Source organism: Marmota flaviventris, chromosome 12 (genome assembly GCF_047511675.1).
Source record: "Marmota flaviventris isolate mMarFla1 chromosome 12, mMarFla1.hap1, whole genome shotgun sequence".
Lineage (NCBI taxonomy): Eukaryota > Metazoa > Chordata > Mammalia > Rodentia > Sciuridae > Marmota > Marmota flaviventris.
Window position 1 is genome coordinate 78,117,682 of NC_092509.1, and position 6,436 is coordinate 78,124,117.

A 6,436-nucleotide genomic window follows, 5' to 3' on the forward strand; every position below is an offset into this window, starting at 1 on the left:
ATAAATCCAAAAAAAGAAAAATTCTAGAGATCTCTCATAGAAATATAGGGAACTTATAAAATGGTTAACATGGTAAAATTTATATCATTTTTTAAGCATGATAAGAAAAATAAACAAAACCACAGACCAGTAAAAAACACTCCCAGCACATACATCTAAAGGTGGATTTCTACCTAGAATCCCATTACAATGCCCACAATTCAATTTGCAACTCATTGACTATATGGATGACACGCTTGAACTGGCATTTTACAAATGATATGCAAGGGGACAATAAACACATGAAAAATGCTCACCATCATTACTCAGCAGAGAAAGAAGAATTCAACCACATTGACAAACCACCACATGCCCACTGGGAGGTCTAAAATTAGAATGACTTGGTAGCACCACTTGGCAAGCATTTGACATAACGGAGACCTCAGACTTTGCTCTTAAATGTGTGAAGTGGCACAAACAACTACTTGGGAAAGCTTGGCAGTTTCTTATAAAATTCAATGTGCCGCTCACCAATGACTCTGTAATTTCACACCTATATATTTATTCAGAGAAAATGGAAACATGTCCAAGAAGAGATTTAAGCCTGAATATTCACAGAAACTTTACATTCATAAAAACTCCAATCTGGAAACAAGCCAAGTCCATGAACAGGAGAATAGATAAACTGTGATATATTTATAAAATGAATCATTTCTTGAAATGAGAAGAAACAACCTACTGATACACAATGAAGTGGATGAGTGTCAGAAACACCGTGTTGATGGAAATAAGCCAGACACAAGAGCACAGACTTTATGACTCTTTACATCTGATTCTAAAACACAAAACCAATCTATGGTGATCGAATAAAATCAGTGATTTGGATGTGGGAGTTTGCAGTTTAAAAAAGAAGGAAGTGTACAAAGGAACTTTATGGAGTCGTAAAATTTTTCTGTAACTTGATAGAGATGTGGGCTATATCAAAACTTATTTAACTGTTCACTTAAGATGAATACGTGAAGGGCTGAGTGTGAGGCTCATTGGTAAAGAATTTGCCCAGAATCTGTGAAATTTTGGGTTAGACACTCAGCACTGAAAAAAAAAAAAACATTATACTCTATAAAGTGTATTTCAATGAAAAAGAAAAATCAATATAAAATTGAACTTGGCACTTGAGACAAAGCTACATGAATGCAAATCAGTAGAAATAACAGAAAGCAGATACAGAACCATAAAGGCTTTGGATATTGGAGTAATCAGAACACACCTTGAAATAACTGTGCTTACTATTTTTGAGGAAGTAAAAGACAAGATGGATAATTTTGCAGAGAACTGGAAACTATCTAAAGAAAAAAAAGCTTACTTGAAAAATACCCAAATATAAGTTGTAAAACTTAAAAAGTAGAATCCTGAATTTAAGAATTCCAAGAAATAATTTAGCAGATTAGGTACAGCTCAAGAGAAAATTAGATCATTGCACACAATGGAGCACAGAGGGGCAAGAAATGGAAATGAATAGAAGAGGGTACAAAAAGTAGAAAACATAGTAAGTGGAAAAATTTAACCTACATTTGATTGCAGACTAGGAAAGAGAATGTAAGAAAAGAATGTATGAGGAGAGAATGAATAAGAAAGTTTTAAAAATGGTTGGAAGATGAGTCCAAAGATTCAAGAATCTAATGAACCTCAAGAAGGATAAGTGAGGATTGGGGGACATAGCTCAGGGGTAGAGCAGTTACCTAGTATGTGCAAGGTCCTGAGTTAGATCCCCAGCACTGGAGAAAAAAAACACAAATGAAAGGAAATTCCCTAATATATATATATATATATATATATATATATATATATATATATATATATATATATATGAAATATAAATAAAATAGCATAAAAAAAGAAAGAGAAAATCTTGAATTTATCCAGGGGAGCAAAAAATAGACTAATAGGCAATGTCTCAACAGGGACATGGAGGCAATTTGCTTTAAGGATGAATATAAAATAAAGACATTTTCAGATAAAGAGAAAATGAAAGAAAATCCTAAAGGATATTCTTCAGGCAGAAGGAAAATAATCCCAGATGGCAGGCTAGAGATAGATAAAGGATTTAGAGCAACCAAAAGTCTACATTCATAGGTAAATCTAGATTAATATTGTATATGTGACAAAATAACTCTTTTAAGGATGCAAAATATGGAGGAATTTCATGGATTAAAAGAGGCTTAAAATGAATTAAATCATTACACAAGCATTGCTGAAAAAAGGAGAGAAGTATCAATTCACTTTAGTATGAACAGCAAAGTTTTTCAGAATTATAAAAGATTATGTAACTTCTAAACTGAGAGAAAGAAAAAATAAAATAATAACAATGCTTAGTCCAAAAGTAGGCAAGAGAGATAAAAGAGGAACATGAAATACCTGCAACAGAAAGAAACCACATTGTTAAATATTTTTTAACTTCAGTACCTCTTGCTACCGTTCAAATGATGTGTCCCCTCCAAAATTCACGTAGAAATTTTATCCCCAATGCACCAGTATTAAGAGGCATGAACTCTGGGAGGGGATTAGCGCCTTTATAAAAGGGCTCAAGTTTGAAGGAAGCGATTTCTTATCCTTCCATTTCTTACACCAAGTGAGTACACAAAATAAGGTGCATCCTGGAAGCAGCACGTAGCCTTAGATGACACGGATCCTGTTGGCACTTTGGTCTTGTGTTTTTAACTTCAAATTCTAATTGTTCATTATTGGCATTTGGAGAACAATTGACATTTTCTTTTTTGTGAAGCTGAGGCTGTAACCCAGGACCTCACTCAAGACAGGCCGATGCTCTACCACTGAGCCACATCCCCAGCCCAACAATTGACTTTTGTATTTTAATCTTGTATCCTATAACTTTGTTATAATTGCTTATTAATTCCACAATTTCATTATAGTTGTTTCTGTGGGATTTTCAACATAGACAATCATGAGTTATAGTTATTCCTTCTCAATCGAGGAAATGCTCAATAAGTATTTCCTTTTCTTTTCTTATTGCATTAGCTAGGGCATCCAGTACAATGTTGAATAGGAATGGTGAGAGACGACATCTTGCTTTCCCCCAACTTGTTTCCCCTTATTAGATAAAAAGCTTCTAATTTCTATAATTCACATGTTAACTTTATTAACTTCAGGCCTTTTTTGGTGGGGGAATACTGGAGATTGGATCCAGGGGTGCTTAACCATTGACCCACATCCCCAGCCCTTTTTATTTTTTATTTTGAGACCGTGTCTCACTAAGTTGCTCAGGGCTTCACTAAGTTGCTGAGGTTGGCCTTGAACTTGCAATCCTCCTATCTCAGCCTCCCAACCTGCTGGGGTTACCAGTGTGCACCACCTCACCTAACAACTTTAGGCTTTTTATAAATGTTCTTTATGAAGTTGAGAAGTTCTCTTTCAACACTACTTCATTAAGAGTTTTTTTTTAATGAATGCATATTTGATTCTGTCAAATGCTTTTTCTGTATGATCATATGATCATATGGTTTTTTTTCTTTAGTCTGTTGATACTATAGATTACACTAATTGATTTTCAGATGTCAAGCGAGGCTTGCATACCTGTAATAAATCTCAATTTGTTGTAGCTTGTAATTACTTTTATATACTCTTGGGTTTTATTTGAGTCTATATTTTTAAGAGTTTTATGTCTATGGTCATGAGATATATTGGTCTGTAATTTTTTTTCTTGTGAAGTTATTATATGATTTTGTTATTAGGACAATGATAACTTTATAAGATGAATTAGGAAGCATTTATACTGCTTCTATTTTCTGGAAAAACTGTAGAGAATTAGTATCATTTCCTAAAAATTTGGTAGGATTCACAGCTGAGTGTGGTGATATATGCTGTAAGCCCATCAACTCAGGAGGTTGAGGCAGGAGGGTTGGAAGTTTGAGGCCAGCCTCAGCAACTTAACAAGACCATGTCTCAAAATAAAAAATTAAAAGGGCTGGGGAATGTATCTTAGTGGTAAAGTACCCCTGGGTTCAATCTCTGAAAAGTCCTCAGAAAAAATTGGTAGGATTCACCAGGGAACTCATCTGTCCTAGATTTTTTGGGGACATTATTAATTATTGATTTAACTACTTTAATATATATAGGCCTGTGTGTATTATTTATTTCTTCATGTGTGAATTTTGGTAGTTTATATCTTTCAAGACATTGATTCACTTGATCTAAGGCACCAAATTCATGGGCGTGGAGTTGGATCTAATTAACAGAGTCACTTTCTTCTTGGTTAGCCTGGCTAGGAGTTTATCAATTTTGTTAATCTTTTCTAAAAACCAGCTTTGGGGCTGGGGATTAGCTCAGTGGTAGATCTGGGTTTGATCTTCAGCACCACAAAAATAAATTAGTCAATTAATTAAAAAAATAAAAACAAATTTTGCATTTCATTACTCCATTGATGTCCTCTTCTTAATTTCATTGGTTTCTGCCATAATTTTTATCTATTTTCTTCTATTTGCTTTAGGCCTACATTGTTCTTTCTTTCCTAAGGTAGATGCCTAAGGGTACTGGTTTTAGATCTTTTTTTTTTTATTACATTCAATGCTATTAATTTCCCTCTAAGAACTGTTTTCTCAGTATCACACAAATTTTGATATATTGCGTCTTTCATTTTTCCATAGCTTTTATATATTTTTCACTTCTCTTGAGACTTACTGACCCATGTGTTATTTACAAATGTGCTGTTTAATCTCTAAATATTTGTAGATTTTCCAGTGATCTTTCTGTTATTGATTTCTAGTTAAGCCCATTGTAGTCTAAGAGCATACTTCACATGATGATTATACTTTTAAATATGTTAATTGGCTGGGCATGGTGGCACACACCTGTAATCCCAGCCTTTCAGGAGGCTGAGGCAGGAGGACTGCAAATTCAAAGCCAGCTTCAGGAAGCTAGAGAGGCCCTGAGCAACTTAATGAGACCCTGTCTCTAAATAAAATACAAAATAGAGTGGAGATATGGCTCAGTGGTCAAGTGCCCCTGAGTTCAATCCCCGATACCCCCCCCCCCAAATAAATAAATAAAAATGGGCAGGGGATGTGCTCAGCAGTTAAGTGCCTCTGAGTTCAGTCTCAGATACCCCCCAAATAAATAAATAATAATGGGCAAGGGATGTGGCTCAGCGGTTAAGTGCCCCTGAGTTCAAGCCCTGGTACAAACAAAACAAAACAAAAACAAAAGAAAGAAAATATATATATCTACATGGGTGTGTGCGTGTGTGTGTGTGTGTGTGTGTGTAGTGGTGTTTATGCTTTAGAATGTGCTCTGTCTTGGTGAATATTCCACGTAAGCTTGAGAAGAATAAGGATTATGCTTTTGTTGGACTAATTGTCAATTAGAGTCAATTGCTTAATGATGCTGTTCAGTTCAATTACATTCTTACTAATTTTCTGCCTACTGTATCTATCAATTACTGATAGGGATGTTAAAGTCTCCATAATAGTGTATATGTTTATTTCTCCTTAAAGTTCTCAGATGTTTGCTTATTTGTTTGTTGGTTGGTTGGTTGTTTTGGTTTAGTTCATGATAAGAAGGCTCCCAGGCTCTCCAGACAGCCTCTTGTTTTGGGGGCTCAGGAGCTCCCAGTCCTCACTCCCTATATCCACCCAGCCCCTTCTACCCTGGTACCTAGGTACCATAGCCAACTGCAGGCCACCCCGACCAGGCCTCTTTCCAGGGTCCCCACTGAGTCAGGAAGAAGCCCTGAAGCAAAGGCCCTGAGCTTGGCCAAGAAGGGAGGACACGGAGTCAGTCTCTCTGGGTACCAAGGCGACCCTCTCGGGGACCTCAGAGAGGTTATCTGATGGATCTCTGATGCTCAGGAGACTGGTCAGAAGTGCCAGCCTGGGTGGAACCAGGAATGACACCACATGTGGTGCCTCCACCGCACTCCTCCCAAGAGCCCCCGTCACAGGTAAAGACACTGGAGCTTGGGGAAATTAAGGAACTCACTCAGGGGACACAAGTAGTCAGTGGCAGAGCTGGGATTCACACCCAAGGACATGACTCCAGAGCCTGCTGCCACCAGACAAGCCCATTGGCCTTCTGACCACTCATTCTCACCATATTAGATGGGGGCAGTTCCTCTAGATGCTGCAGGGTTTTCCAGGACCCAGGAGTTCAGGCACTCAACAGATCCTGTCTACAGACAGGATGAATAACAGGCATTCACACAGGTCCTGAGATGAGCTGGACGGTGTCCCCCAAAAGATCTCCATCCAGAATCTCAGATTGTGAAATGACTTATTTGGAGTAAGGGTCTTCACAAAAGGAAGGATGTCAAGATGAGGTCCTCAAGGATTAGAGCATCCTTGTAAGAAACAGAAAGAAGATAGACATGGACAAAGGGAAGGGCCACATGCAGACAGGGTTGGAGGGATGCTACCACAGGCCGTGGCAGGCCAGGAGCCACCAGACG